Here is a 16,331-nt window from a genome sequence, read left to right on the forward strand (position 1 = left end):
GGTTTAAATAGCCATTGCTCACAGGGTGAGAGAACCATCTGGGGAAAAGTTGGAGATTTAGTGGGCATAATACTTACTAAATAGTTACTTGTATATTACCGTAGCGGTTGTCTTCCCTAGTGGTCTCCCTCCCAACCATGCTGTTCTACACAGGATGTTAGCAATCCACCATCACATAGAGGAAATATGAGTTATCAATTTAGTAAATGATTATTTAATACTTATGACACATCAGGCACTGGTGTCAGTGTATATACATTGGCATGCTGAACCAGAATGAAAGGCCAGCAGGAGGGTCACTGTGTAGAGGAGAAATCTGTTGGAAGTGACCAATGATCACTTCATCATTCCCCCAGGTGTCTGCTGCACTAGGATGGGCCTTTGCTTTGCTTTCAGTGAGCGTATCAGGAGGCAAAACTTACTTCATTGTTAAGTTGACACGTGTTCTTATTTTTATTTATTTTTGTTGTTGTTGTTGAGACAGAGTCTCGCTCTGCCGCCCAGGCTGGAGTGCAGTGGCCGGATCTCAGCTCACTGCAAGCTCCGCCTCCCGGGTTCACGCCATTCTCCTGCCTCAGCCTCCCGAGTAGCTGGGACTATAGGCGCCCGCCACCTCGTCCGGCTAGTTTTTTGTATTTTTAAAGTAGAGACGGGGTTTCACCATGTCAGCCAGGATGGTCTCGATCTCCTGACCTCGTGATCCGCCCGTCTCGGCCTCCCAAAGTGCTGGGATTACAGGCTTGAGCCACTGCGCCCGGCGACACGTGTTCTTATTGAGGAAGAGCAGCTTCTACTAATCGGCTGAGGTCACAGTCATGCTCTCTGAGAGATGACCATTTATTCTGAGTCATTCTTCTCTGTGTTGATATACTCTGCATGTGTGCATTCTGTGTTCTCTTTGCCAGGAGGAAATGGATGTGGGAGAGGCATCCAAAACCTTAGTCTGGTTCTCAATGCATTCAATGGTCTGGTGGCTGCATTCACTTCCCTGCTTAAAATAATAGTTAATACTTATTGAACATTCACTCTGCCAGGCATCTGGTTAAGCACTTTATCTGGACTATGTCATCTATTCTGCCCCAGGAAACCTTTGATGTTGATGCTACTATTATCCTTTATTTCTATATGAGATACGAAGAGGCTATATTCAGGGTTCCAGAGCGACAGAGCCAAATAGGATATATGTGTATAGATATATGTGTATACGAAAGGGAGGTTATTAGGGAGAATTGGTTCACATGATTACAAGGTAAAGTCCCACAATAGGCCACCTGCAAGCGGGGGAAGAAAGAAGTCAGTAGTGGCTCAGTCTGAGTAAAAAAGCCTCAAAGCCAGGGAAGCCAACAGCGTAGCCTTCAGTCTGCAGCCGAAGGTCTGGTAGACCTCTGCAAGCCACTGGTGCAACTCCCAGAGTACAAAGGCTGAAGAACCTGGAGTATAATGTCCAAAGACAGGAGGAACAGAAGCAAGCGTCCAGCACGTGAAGCCAGAAAACTCAGCGAGCAAGCTTATCCCACCTTCTTCCACCTGCTTTGTTCTAGCCATGCTGGCAGCTGATTGCATGGTGCCCACTTACATTGAAGGTCTTCCTCTCCCAGTCCAGCGACTTAAATGTTGATCTCCTCTGGCAACACCCTCACAGACAAACCCAGAAACAATACCTTACCAACCATCTAGGCATCCCTCAATCCAATCAAATTGACACCCAATATTAACCATCACAGAGACTAAACCTTTTATATTTGATAGCCAATAAAATGGCAGAGATGGAATTTGAATCTAAGAAATTTATATGGAGCCTGTGTACTTAACCACGTCTTGATACTACTTCTCAAATCCACAGATGTTTTTCCCTTACACCAACCAGTCTCCTGACCATGGCCTATAAGATCTTATGTGATCTGGCTTCTACTTCTTCAACATCATCTCTTACCATTTTCTTCTCTATTCATTCTGCTTCTGCCATAACTGGCCTTGCTAATTTTAACATATCAAGCTTATTCTTACTTTAGGATCTTTGTTCTAGCTGTTCCTACTTGTAATGTTCTTCCCATGACTTGTTTATTCTCATTATTCAAGTCCCTGTTCACGTTACCACATCAGATATCTTCTCCACGAACACCTCATCATAACTACTTCTATCTGACCCCCGTTACGCTCTACCATAGTATCTTGTTTTAATTTCTTTATAAAACTTATCATTACTTGAAATTATTATTTATTATTATTATTATTTTGAGACGGAGTCTCGCTCTGTCACCCAGGCTGGAGTGCAGTGGTGCAATCTCGGCTCACTGCAAGCTCCGCCTCCCAGGTTCACGCCATTCTCCTGCCTCAGCCTCCCAAGTAGCTGGGACTACAGGCACCCGCCACCATGCCTGGCTAATTTTTTTGTATTTTTAGTAGAGACGGGGTTTCACCATGTTAGCCAGGATGGTCTCGATCTCCTGACCTCATGATCCGCCCACCTCGGCCTCCCAAAGTGCTGGGATTACAGACATGAGCCACTGCGCCCGACCTACTTGAAATTATTATTTTATTTATTTGATAATTTTCTGTTGGCTCTCACTAGAATTGTAGGTCCACATGAGTGCAGGAACCTTGTTCACCACTGTATCCACAGCATCTAGAACAAAATCTGACGTACAGTAAAGGATTCAGTAAATACTTGTTTAATGAATGAACAAACCCTACAAACATTTATTCAACACCTTCTACATGCCATGCCAGATACTGGGAATACATAGATTGGATAGGATATGGACTTCGAAATTTCTGCCATTGAAATTTCTGTGGTTTTACAAGAAAGGCAGACATTACACCAGAGAATGAGCACCATTGTGCTAGAAGGAAACAGAAAGCTCAGAGGAGGGACGTTTACTGCAGCCTGGAGGCATTGAGGAAGGCCTCCAAGAGAGGGGGGCTTCTGAGTTACATACTGAGGACTAGGTCAGTGACACCTAGAAAAACGAGAAAATAAGGGTATTCCAAGCAAAGAGACCAGCATACTGGTAAGAAGAGTCCTGGAGGTGTGAGACATCATGTTGCTTTAAGAAACAACAATATGATTAGAGTGAAGTGAGATAGTGAAAAGACATGCCCTCCAATTTTCTGCTTGACTCACACCTACTGCTGTTTAAGACTCAGTTTGAATGACACTGCCACAGTGAATCAGGCTTTGCCCTGTTCCACCCTTATTCCTTTAGCATCCTATACTTCTATTTAACATAACCCCTACCCTACATTATTAGAATGATTTTCCTTTTCACTTTGGTATTTCTCACTGGAGTGCAGCTCCTTGAGAAAGAGGTATGTGTGACTCATTTATGTGCCCTCTCTACACTTAGTGCCCAAATGGTGCTATTTGAGCTAATGAACATAAAATAAATAATGGTCATGGATTCAGCAGTTAAGAATAAGATTTTCATTAAATAAAAATAGTTCTGATGACAAAAAGGGGGAAAAATTAGAAAACCACTGCACTAAAGCTCTCTCTACAAAGACAGTTTTCCTGAAAAGCTATTCACCATGATATGTGGACAAATCCAGGAAGACTGTGTGAAGTAATGGTTAAGATAATAGGCTTTGCATCAAATAAATATTTATTTTCTAATCCTGGCTCTGCCTTAATTGAATTTAGGCAAGTTCCTTAACCCTTTAGATACCTCAGTTTCCTAGTCTGTTGAATTGGTATCTACCTCACAGGGTTGTTGTATGGATTAAACAGGATAAGGCATGTAAAAGTGTTTCACACCAGCATTTGGCACATAGCAAATGTGCAATAAATGCTTGTTTCTTTTATTATCATCCTCATGCTCATCATCTATGACATAAAGAAGTGTTTATTGTGTTAATCTTAGATCTTATATAGAACAGCTTTTTCCCAGATGGCAATATTTGGAAAGAATTTGCCTTTGAGGTCTGATTTGAACTTCTTTTTCACTTCCTCAAGGGGGCCTCTGATAGATGCAATAACCAGAAACTGACCAAGCAAGGGTAACAAGGAGTAAGGAGTGAGAAATAGACTGCAAAAGGAGTAGGTTAGTAGGGTAGGAATAGGAGAGAAATAAGCTTTTCTGGGAGCCTATGTAGCAGGGAGGCACAAAATAAGACAATGAGAGAGCAGATTATTTTTAATGGACGTGTGAAAAGAGACTAGAATTAAAGGCCTGCAAAATTTACCTAGAATGAGCAAAAAAACTAGTAAGAAATATTTCTTAGTCTTTCTCATTGTAAATAATTTTATTTTATTGATAAAATACTAATTAAAATGTATACAAATATGTTTATTTCAGGTGCTGATTATTATGGTAAAGTGTTGGAAACAATATAGAAGTTCAACTGTAGAATTTATTAAATTATCCTTCACATCTGTAGGAACAGTAATGTACACACATTTGTTTGTGTGTGTGTGTGTGTGTGTGTGTGTGCGCACAACAAGGCTGTTTATTTCACCTGGGTATAGGCGGGCTCAGTCCGAAAAAGGAGTCAGCAAAGGGTGGTGGGATTATCGTTAGTTCTTATAGGTTTGGGATAGGCATACAAAGTACATTCTTAAGGGCAGGGGAGAATATTATCAAGTACCTTCTTAAGGGTGGGGGAGACTATATCGAATTAGTTAGGGTGGGGCAGGAACAAATCACAATGGTGGAATGTCATCAGTTAAGGCTATTTATACTTCTTTTGTGGATCTTCAGTTGTTTCAGGCCATCTGGATGGACACGTGCACGTTACAGGGGATATGATGGCTTAGCTTGGGCTCAGAGACCTGACATTCCTGTTTTCTTATATTAAAAAGAAAAACAAAACAAAATAGTGGTGAAGTGTTGGGATGGTGAAGTTTTTGGGGGGTGGTATGGAGAGATAATGGGCGATGTTTCTCAGGGCTGCTTCGAGCGGAATTAGGGGCAGTGTGGGAACCTACGGTGGGGGAGATTAAACTGAAGAAAGATTTGGGGGTAAGAGGTGATATTGTGGGGCTGTTAGAAGGAGAATTTGTCATATAGAATTATTGGTGGTGACCTGGATGCAGTTTTGTATGAATTGAGAAACTAAATGGAAAACACAAGGTCCAAATAAAAGAAGGAGAAAAATAGTATTAAAGGATTTAAGAATTGGGAGTACCCAGGACATCCAATTAGACAGTGTCCAAGGGGGTTCAACATAATTAATTGCTTGGTTGGTGAGTTTTGGGGCTCTATCCTTCAGTTTATATATATATATATATATATATATATATATATATATATATATACACACCAAGCCAGATTGATTTAGGTAAAAACAACACTCTTTGTTTAAAAAATGTACAGAGTCCTCCTTTTTCAGCAGTGAGTAAATCGAAGCCTCGGTGATTTTGGAGGAAAGAGAAATGCAAAGCCAACAATTGTTTGTTAAAGAAGGATTAGAAACAGCTAGGAGAGAGTGAATGAGATGGATAGTGTGGTGGAGAGAGCTGGGAAGAGGTAGAGTGTGGCATAAGAACAGGAACGAGAGTAAGAAAGTATAAAAGTAAAGAATAGGACTTCATCAGGGTGAAAGTATTGGAGTGTCCTATACTCCAGCAAAGATCATCTATCCACTCCAAGAGGGAGTCAAGAGTGGCAGATTGGGGATAGATTTTCATGATGGAAAGGAAATAAGAGGTTTTATAGGTGGGCTAACAGCTTGTAACCTACATGGAAGAGGTCATGAAATGATGACAGAATAGAATGGGCCTGTGAGGCTGGAGGGAGAGTTTTTTTTTTTTTTTTTTGGGTCTAAGAACCATCTGCCTTGAGTGGAGAGGGATTGATAGGTGGAAACTTCATTTGGAGAGTAAATAGGAGTGACCAATGAGAAGGAGAAAAACTGGCCGTGAGGGACAGAAGTTGGAATGCTAGCTGCTGCTTTAGCTACCTTATCAGCATAAGCGTTGCCCTAAGCGATGGGATCTGATGCCTTTTGATGGCCCTTGCAGTGAATGACTCCAGCTTCCTTTGGAAGTAAAGTGGCTTTAAGAAGAGTTTTTATTAAGGAGGCATTAATGATGGAGGACTCTTGTGTAGTGAGGAAATTTCTTTGTGTCCATATAGCAGCATGGTGGTGCAGGATATGGAAGGCATGTTTAGAGTCAGTATAAATATTGATGCATAGTTCCTTTGCAAGAGTGAGAGGGCCCGAGTTAAGGCAGAGAGTTCAGCTTGCTGAGAGGTAGTGGAGGAGGGCAGAGCAGTAGCCTCAGTGATAGATGTGGAAGATACTATAGCATGGCCTGCCTTTGCTGGTGAGTGCTGATTAGGGCTGGTGGAACTGCCATCGATAAATCAAGTGTGATCAGGGTGAGGAACAGGAAAGAAGGAAATATGGGGAAATGGAGTGAAAGTCAGATGGATCAGAGAGATAGTCATGGGGGTAAGGTGTGGTATCCGGAATAATGTGGGAGGCTGGATTGAAGTCTGGGCCAGGAACAGTGGTACTTGTGGGAGACTCAACAAAGAGTGGGTATAGCTGAAGGAGCTGGGGGGCAGAAAGTATATGCGTCAAGGGTGAGGAGGAAAATAGATTTTGAAAGTCATGGGAACTGTAGAGAGTAAGTGGAGCATAGTTTGTGATTTTGAGGGCCTCTAAAAGTATTAAAGCAGCGGCAGCTGCTGCACACAGACATGAGGGCTAGGCTAAAGCAGTAAGGTCAAGTTGTTTGGACAGAAAGGCTACAGTGCACAGTCCTGGCTCTTGTGTAAGAATTCTGACCACACAGCCCTGTATTTTGGCTGTGCGTAATAAAAAGAGTTGGGATGAGTTAGGGAGAGCTAGTGTGGGAGCAGCCTTTAGCACTGTTTTTTAAGGAATGGAAAGGGGAGTGGGGAAAGGATTTAGGATTTATGGGGTCAGCTAGGTTTATCTGGAACAGAATAATGGGTTGTGGAGTGAGGTATTGAGGATAGGAGAGTATATGGGTTTGGCACCACAGGGTGGATAGGCAAAACAATTTGGTTGATAAGGTGCTGATCCTGAACTAACTTGTAAGACTTGTCTGGTTTTTGGACAGGTAAAATGGGGAATTGTAAGGAGAATTTATAGGCTTTAAAAGGCCATGCTGTAACAGGCAAGTGATAATGGGCTTTAATCCTTTTAAAGTGTGGTGGGATAAGGGTGATTAGGTTTTAATGGGATGGTAAGGGGTGTATGATCGGTCACCAAGGAGGGAGTAGAGGTGTCTTATACTTGTGGATTAAGGTGGGGAGATACAAGGGGAGGATATGAAGGAGGCTTTGAGCTGGGGAAAAGGGCAGCAATGAGGTATGGTTGTAGCCTAGGAATAGTCAGGGAAGCAGATAATTTAGTTAAAATGTCTCAATCTAATAAGGGAGAAGGGCAGGTGGGGATAACTAAAAAGGAGTGCATAAAGGAATGTTGTCCAAGTTGGCATCAGAGTTGGGGAGTTTTAAGAGGTTTAGAAGCCCAGCCATCAATACCCACAACAGTTATGGAGGCAAGGGAAACACGCCCTTGAAAAGAAGGTAATGTGGAGTGGATAGCCTCTATATTGATTAAGAAGGGGATGGACTTACCCTCCACTGTAAGGGTTACCCAAAGCATCTGTGATGGTCCTGTAGGCTTCTGAGGCAATCAGGCAGTGTCAGTCTTCAGCTGCTAAGCCAAGAAGATCTGGGAAGAAGTCAGAGAGCCTTGGGCCAGAGTTCCAGGGTCTCTGGGAGTGGCTGCCAGCTGAGTTGGACAGTCCAGTTTCCAGTGGGGTTCCGTACAGATGAGACATGGCTTAGGAGGAATCCCAGGCTGTGGGCATTCCTTGGCCCATTGGCCAGATTTCCAACACTTGAAGCAAGATCCTGGGGGAGGCGGTCCTGGAGGAACGCCTAGCCCCTGCGGTTTAGGCGTTTTGAAATTCTTGTGTGCTGGAGATATGGCTGGGGTTTCTCTCACAGCGGAGGCAAGTAATTGCAACTCTTCCCAATTATTGTACACCTTGAAGGCGAGGTCAATTAAGTCCTGTTGTGGGGTTGAGAGCCAGAATCTAATTTTTGGAGCTTTTTCTAATGTCGGGAGTGGGTTGGGTAATAAAATGCATATTGAGAATAAGGTGGCCTTCTGGCCCCTCTGGGTCTAGGGCAGTAAAGCGTCTAAGAGTTGTTGCCAAACGGGCCATGAACTGGGCTGGGTTTGTATATTTGATGAAAAAGAGCCTAAATGCTAACTGATTTGGGAGAGGTTGGCTAAAGAGAAAGGGACATTAACCTTGACTATGCCTTCAGCTTCAGCCACCTCTTTAAGGGGAAATTGTTGGGCAGGTTGGGGAGGGCTAGTCGTGGAACGAAATTGTAAGCCAGACTGCGTGGGAGGAGGAGAGGTGATAGAAGGGTTATAGGGTCGGGGAGCGGAGGCTTAAGAGTTGGGACCTGGCGAGGAGCAGCCTGGGGAGAAGGGGAGAGGTCAGATGGGTCTGTAGAAAAGGAGGATTCACAGGACTCAGAGCTTGGGGTGGAGACTGAAGGAATAGAGAGGAGAGAAAGAAGAAAGATTTGGGACGAGTCTCACTGGGAGCAGAGACTAGGGAGGGACCAATGTGTAAAAGAATGTCTGGACATCAGGCACCTCAGACCATTTGCCGATTTTATGACAAGAATTATCTAGATCTTGTAGGATGGAAAACTGAACGTGCCATTTTCTGGCTACTTGGAATCATTGTCGAGTTTGTATTGGGGCCAAGCAGTGTTGCAGAAGAAAATAAGATGCTTAGGTTTTAGGTCAGGTGTGAGTGGAAGAGGTATTAAGTTTTTGAGAACATAGGCTAAGGGAAAAGAACGAGGAATGGAGGGTGGAAGGTTGCCCATAGTGAAGGAGGTAAGTTTAAAGAGAAAGGTAGAGACATGGAGAAGGGGGTGGTGAGCAGCCCTGGGCTGCAATGTGGGTGAGCAGCCAAAGCAGACGTCCCCGCAATTGACTTGCCACCAAGGGAATGTGGGTGAATAACCAAGGCAGGTGTCCCCATGGTGATCAGACACCAATGGAATGTGGGTGAATAATCAGGCAGGCATCCCTGCAGTGATTAAACACCAAGGGAACACTGTCTTCCCGAGTCCGTGACTGGTGCTGGAGTTTTGGGTCCACGGATAAAATGTGTCTCCTTTGTCTCTACTAGAGAGGAAAAGAACTGGAATTGGAAGGACGGGGAGATTGAAGGGTAACAAGAGAGGTTGGAGAAGAGAGTGAAAAGACCGCTTACCCGATTTAAAATTGGTGAGCTGTTCCTTGGGCTCATTGGTCTGAGGACCCGAGGTTACAGGTGGATCTCCTCACGGAGTGAGAGTGACGACAGAGTACAGGTCCCCCGAAGAAGTCCTCCTGTCCTGGGTCTTCGGCACCAAATGTCACATGCATCCATGTGAAGAGACCACCAAACAGGCTTTGTGTGAGCAACAAGGCTGTTTATTTCACCTGGGTGCAGGCGGGCTGAGTCCAATAAAGGAGTCAGCCCACACATTTCTTAATATGAAGTAGTGTTCAGTATGTAAATTATTAAAGAAAAAGATTACATAAGTGTATATATCGTATATTCACATCTATTTATAAGTTTATACATATATACATAAAATAGTGTAGCTGGATACACAATAAATATTTAAAGGCTGTGGGATTACGAATGTTGTTTCCTCTAACATTTACATATACTTATGTTCTAGTTTCTTTAAAATAATTTGTATTAATTGTGTCATAAATATTTTTATTAACAGTTAACATTTATTGAGTGTCTAATGTGTGCCAGACACTACATATATCTTTTAATCCTCACAGTCACCCTAGTGAGTAAGTATTATCTGTCCTCCCACCCCCTGCATTACACAGATGATGAAATAAAGGCTAACAGTGACTTGGGCAAGATCATGCGGCTAGGATGACTGGAAACTGAAACCAGATCTGTCTGGCCCAAGTCCGTGCATTTACCCACAGCTCTACTGCTTTTCCTGGTTAGCTCATCATGTCAGAACCTGGAAAAAAAAAATAGCTGTTCCAACTCTCAGAATGTTATACCACAGTGGTTTATGTAATAACCTTGTTTTGTTTATTTTTCTAGCAGAACACTTTCTTCAAATGAAAAGTTATGTAACAGGCTCTCAATAAGTGCTTATTCAATTTTCCTTGAGATACTCCTACTCTGATCTCCTAAACACGAGTTCATGTGCCTCCCACAAAGCTGAGATCTCAATGGCTCTTGTTACTTGTGCTTTCTCACATCTCTCCTGGGAAATGTTGGCTTATCCCATTAGGATGGGGTCTTGAACCTGAGGATGATGAAGTGTCAGCAAGGTCTAGGACCACAGGAATCCCTGCCATCTCCACAAGGACTGTTGTTATTTTTGAAAGAATCTCCCATGTAAATAGAAGAAGCCTTGGTATTTAAACACTAGTGTCATATCACCAGATTGCTAGACCTTGTGAAAAATGGGCTTCTGTGAATTCTGTTTTGCCTCATTATGTTTTTCTGACTACACTCTGCCCTTCCTTGTTTAAATCCAGTATACTGCCAGTAATTTGAATTAGCCATCTCAGTACTGAATGAAGGAGGAGAACGGTGTCATCATTGAAGTGGAAACATTGTGAGGGGTTGCCCAGCTGAACATCATTAGTTTGATGCTTTTTCTACCCAGCTTGGTGAAGTCCCTGTTGTCATGGTTCCTTTGTGAAAGTTCTCTCACCCTCATAATTACACATGCCTCATTGCCTACTGTACTTATGAATGGAATACAAGGCCCTCATATCTGCTTCATGCCTCATACCAGTTTCCTCTAATGCAATACCCTTGCCTTGAGTTTTACATTCTGTATCACAGAGCATTTCTTTCTTTCCTTTTCCTTCCTTCCTCCCTCCTTCCCTCCCTTTCTTTCTTCCCTCCCCCCTCCCCTCCCCCTCCCCTCCCCTCCCCTCCCCTCCCCTCTCCTCTCCTCTCCTTTCCTTTCACAGACTCTTACTCTCTTGCCCAGGCTGGAGTGCAGTGGTGCAATCTCGGCTCATTGCAATCTCCGCTTCCCGGGTTCAAGCAACTCTCCTGCTTCAGCCTCCCAAGTAGCTGGGACTACAGGCACAAGCTGCCATGCCTGGCTAATTTTTTTGTATTTTAGTAGAGACGGGGTTTCACTGTGTTGCCTAGGCTGGTTGCGAACTCCTGAACTCAGGCAATCTGTCTGCCTCGGCCTCCCAAAGTGCTGGGATTACAGGCATGAGCCACTGGGCCCAGCCATCACAGAGCATTTCTAACTTTCTGTGCACTCATTGTGGGCTTCTGTTCATGCTGCTTGTAATGCCCCTCTTCTCACTTTTTCCACCTGGCTAACTCATTTATTTTTCTTTTTTTTTTTTCTAAAATAGATATATAAAGGTGGAGTTGTTGGATTAAAGAAAGTGAACAATCTTATTTGATTTCTACAAAATCAACTTCCAAAAATGCTTAACCGAATTGGATATGTGCCAATAACATATGACAGTAACTGTTTTTCCTCCTCTACCAATATTACATTTCACTAATTATGTAATTTTTGTCGGTCTTATGAGAAAAAAAGTGGTATTTCATTGTAGTTTTGATTTGCTTTTCTCTGGTCTCTACTAAGGTGGAATTTTTAAATTTTCTTATTTGGCTATCTGTATTTCTTTTATGAATTGTCTGTTCATATACTTTACTTATTTCTATGAGATTGTCTTTTTCTTATTTAATGTAGTCTTTCTTTGTGTTTTTGGTATTAAGATTTGGCTGTAGTACATGTCACAAATATTTTCAATGAGTCTGTGGTATGTGGCATTTTATTTGTATGTATGGGTATATACAAGTTAATTCTGAAGTTGTCAAATGTATAAATCTTTTCATCATGGTGTCTATATTTTACATCTTCCTTAGGCTGGCTGTCCTTATGCCAAAGTTTATTAGATTATTAGAAAGTTATCCTTTATTTTCTCCTAATCTTTTATACTTTTGTTTTTTACGTTTACTTCTTTAAAACTTTGGAATTCATGTGTGCTTATAGTGTGAGGTTAATATCTAATCTAGGGGATGGAAATTCAACAGTGAAACAGATAAAAGTTACTGACCACATACAGTGGGAATTATGGTGAGTTTTTTCTTTGATTATGCATTCATTTCTAATTCACTTAAATATTATACCTTCCTCAAGACAAATACCATATGATCTCACTTATATGTGGAATCTAAGAAAGTCAAACTGATAGAAGTAGAGAGTAGAATGGTGGTTACCAGAGACTAGGGGTTGATACTGGGGAGATATTGATCAAAGCATACAAAATTTCAGTTACACAGGAAGAATAAATTCAAGAGATCCATCATGGTACAACATGGTAACTATAGTTAGAAACAATGTATTGTATAGTTGAAAATTACTAAAAGAGTAGATTTTAAGTGTTATTACCAAAAATAAATATTACATCTTCTTGATATGTTTTAATATCTGGTGGGGCAAATTTTCCCTCATTGTTCATCTATACAGTCACATGTTGCTTAACAACAGGGATGCATTCTGAGAAATGTGTCAGTAGGCAATTATGTTATGTGACCCTCATAAAGCGTATGTACACAAGTCTAGATGGAATAGCCTACTACACATCTAGGCTTTATGGTACAGCCTATTGTTCTACGCTACAAACCTGCGTGTTACTGTACTGAATACGGTAGGCAATTGTAATGCAATGGTAAGTATTTGTGCATTTAAACATATCTAAACATAGTAAAAATATAGTATAAAAGTTAAAAAATGGTACACCTGTATAGGGCATTTACCATGTATGGTATTAGCAATCTGGAAATTGAACTGGAAGAACTGGAAGTTGCTCTGGGTGAGTCAGTGAGTGAGTGGTGAGTAAACATGAAGGCTTAGGACATTCTACACACTACGGTAGACTTTGTAAATACTATACATTTAGGCTACACTCAATTTATGAAAAAATATTTTTCTCTTCAATAATAAATTAACTTTAGCTCTCTGTAAGAATTTTACTTTATGAACTTTTTAATTGTTTTAACTTTTTGACTCTCCTGTAACAACACTTAGCTTAAAACCCAAAACACTGTATAGCTTTCCAAAAATATTTGCTTTCTTTATACCCTTATTCTATAAGCTTTTCTTATTTTAATTTTTTTTAACTTTAAAACCTCTTTTTGTTAAAAACGAAGGCACAAACACACACATTAGCCTAGGTCTACACAGGATTAGGGTCATCAATATCACTGTCTTTCACCACCACATCTTGTCCCATTGGAAGGTTTTTAGGAGCAAAAACATGCACGGAGATGTCATCGTCGATGACAACAATGCTTCTTCTAGAATGTCTCCTGAAGTACTTGCCCAAGGCTCTTGAGAAGGTATCACTCTTCAGAAATATGTCTATGATGATTTGCTTGGTTTGTTTCTTTTTTTTTTTCATCATAAATTTGTAAGTAGATAGAGCACCATGTACATCTTTCTCTCTTTTCAAAATCTTTTTTTTTTTTTTTTTTTTTTTTTTTTTTTTTTTTTTTTTTTTTTTTTTTTTTTTTTTTCTTTTTTTTTTTTTTTATTATACTTTAAGTTGTAGGGTACATGTGCATAACGTGCAGGTTTGTTACATATGTATACTTGTGCCATGTTGGTGTGCTGCACCCATCAACTCATCGTTTACATCAGGTATAACTCCCAATGCAATCCCTCCCCCCTCCCCCCTCCCCATGATAGGCCCCGGTGTGTGATGTTCCCCTTCCTGAGTCCATGTGATCTCATTGTTCAGTTCCCACCTATGAGTGAGAACATGCGGTGTTTGGTTTTCTGTTCTTGTGATAGTTTGCTAAGAATGATGGTTTCCAGCTGCATCCATGTCCCTACAAAGGATGCAAACTCATCCTTTTTGATGGCTGCATAGTATTCCATGGTGTATATGTGCCACATTTTCTTAATCCAATCTGTCACTGATGGACATTTGGGTTGATTCCAAGTCTTTGCTATTGTGAAGAGTGCTGCAATAAACATACGTGTGCATGTGTCTTTATAGCAGCATAATTTATAATCCTTTGGGTATATACCCAGTAATGGGATGGCTGGGTCATATGGTACATCTAGTTCTAGATCCTTGAGGAATCGCCATACTGTTTTCCATAATGGTTGAACTAGTTTACAATCCCACCAACAGTGTAAAAGTGTTCCTATTTCTCCACATCCTCTCCAGCACCTGTTGTCTCCTGACTTTTTAATGATCGCCATTCTAACTGGTGTGAGATGGTATCTCATTGTGGTTTTGATTTGCATTTCTCTGATGGCCAGTGATGATGAGCATTTTTTCATGTGTCTGTTGGCTGTATGAATGTCTTCTTTTGAGAAATGTCTGTTCATATCCTTTGCCCACTTTTTGATGGGGTTGTTTGTTTTTTTCTTGTAAATTTGTTTGAGTTCTTTGTAGGTTCTGGATATTAGCCCTTTGTCAGATGAGTAGATTGCAAAAATTTTCTCCCATTCTGTAGGTTGCCTGTTCACTCTGGTGGTAGTTTCTTTTGCTGTGCAGAAGCTCTTTAATTTAATGAGATCCCATTTGTCAATTTTGGCTTTTGCTGCCGTTGCTTTTGGTGTTTTAGACATGAAGTCTTTGCCCATGCCTATGTCCTGAATGGTACTACCTAGGTTTTCCTCTAGGATTTTTATGGTATTAGGTCTAACATTTAAGTCTCTAATCCATCTTGAATTGCAGATGACATGATTGTATATTTAGAAAACCCCATTGTCTCAGCCCAAAATCTCCTTAAGCTGATAAGCAACTTCAGCAAAGTCTCAGGATACAAAATTAATGTGCAAAAATCACAAGCATTCTTATACACCAGTAACAGACAAACAGAGAGCCAAATCAGGAATGAACTTCCATTCACAATTGCTTCAAAGAGAATCAAATACCTAGGAATCCAACTTACAAGGGATGTAAAGGACCTCTTCAAGGAGAACTACAAACCACTGCTCAGTGAAATCAAAGAGGACACAAACAAATGGAAGAACATACCATGCTCATGGATAGGAAGAATCAATATCGTGAAAATGGCCATACTGCCCAAGGTTATTTATAGATTCAATGCCATCCCCATCAAGCTACCAACGAGTTTCTTCACAGAATTGGAAAAAACTGCTTTAAAGTTCATATGGAACCAAAAAAGAGCCCGCATCTCCAAGACAATCCTAAGTCAAAAGAACAAAGCTGGAGGCATCACGCTACCTGACTTCAAACTCTACTACAAGGCTACAGTAACCAAAACAGCATGGTACTGGTACCAAAACAGAGATATAGACCAATGGAACAGAACAGAGTCCTCAGAAATAATACCACACATCTACAGCCATCTGATCTTTGACAAACCTGAGAGAAACAAGAAATGGGGAAAGGATTCCCTATTTAATAAATGGTGCTGGGAAAATTGGCTAGCCATAAGTAGAAAGCTGAAACTGGATCCTTTCCTTACTCTTTTCAAAATCTTTAATGAGTTCGTTGAAGTTTGCAAGAGCTTATGATAAACCTTTCACTGTGGATTTTCTTGAGGATTCTTTTTCTTTTTATTCTCCTGCAGTTTCCTTTTCTGTTGCCTCTTCTGAAGCTATGCATTTCTGTTCCAGTTCTAATAACTCCTCATTACTCAGTTTTTCAGGAACCACTCTAGGAGCTCCTCAGTGTCATCCTCATCCTCATCCAAGTTAAAGTTTCTTGCTATCTCAACTCTAGCCTTGTTGATTTTTACAGCCTCCCCATTCTTGGAAAATCCTTTGAAGTCATAGATGAGCCTCTTGAGTGTCTTCTTCTAGATACCATACATACACTCCTTGGTGACATCATCCCAAGCCCAAGCAAAGTTACTGTTGTAGTCATAGATGTTATAATCCTTCTAGATTTGCACCAGTGTCTTCTCAGTGTCTTCCTTAGTTGAAACCCATGTGACCTGGCTCCTCAATGAAATACTAGCAAACTGAATCCAAACACACATCAAAAATATAATACACCATGATCAAATGGATTGTATTCCAGGGAAGCAAGGATGATTCAACATACTCAAATCAGGCCAGGTGTGGTGGATCACACCTGTAATCCTAGCACTTTGGGAGGCCACAGCAGGAGGATCGCTTGAGCTCAGGAGTTGAAGACCAGCCTGGGCAACAAAGTGAGACCTTGTCTCTAAAAAAAAAAAAAGAAAGAAAAGAAAAAACATACTCAAATCAATAAATGTAATTAATCACATAAACAGAATAAAAGACAAATAAAACCATATAATTGTCCAGGTGTGGTGGCTCATGCCTGTAATCCCAGCACTTTGGGAGGCTGAGGTG

General features: G+C 41.2%; 1 long non-coding RNA gene across 1 annotated transcript; it reads right to left on the reverse strand.

The window, feature by feature from the left end:
- Window positions 1-13,406: 13,406 nt before the first annotated feature.
- Window positions 13,407-15,727, reverse strand: LOC144338690 (uncharacterized). The gene is made up of 2 exons (XR_013412982.1): window positions 15,476-15,727; window positions 13,407-13,471 (listed from the first exon to the last, which is right to left on the reverse strand). It is a non-coding gene; the product is annotated as an uncharacterized LOC144338690 (long non-coding RNA).
- Between the last annotated feature and the right edge of the window lie 604 nt (window positions 15,728-16,331).

This window comes from Macaca mulatta, chromosome X (assembly GCF_049350105.2).
Source record: "Macaca mulatta isolate MMU2019108-1 chromosome X, T2T-MMU8v2.0, whole genome shotgun sequence".
Taxonomy (NCBI): domain Eukaryota; kingdom Metazoa; phylum Chordata; class Mammalia; order Primates; family Cercopithecidae; genus Macaca; species Macaca mulatta.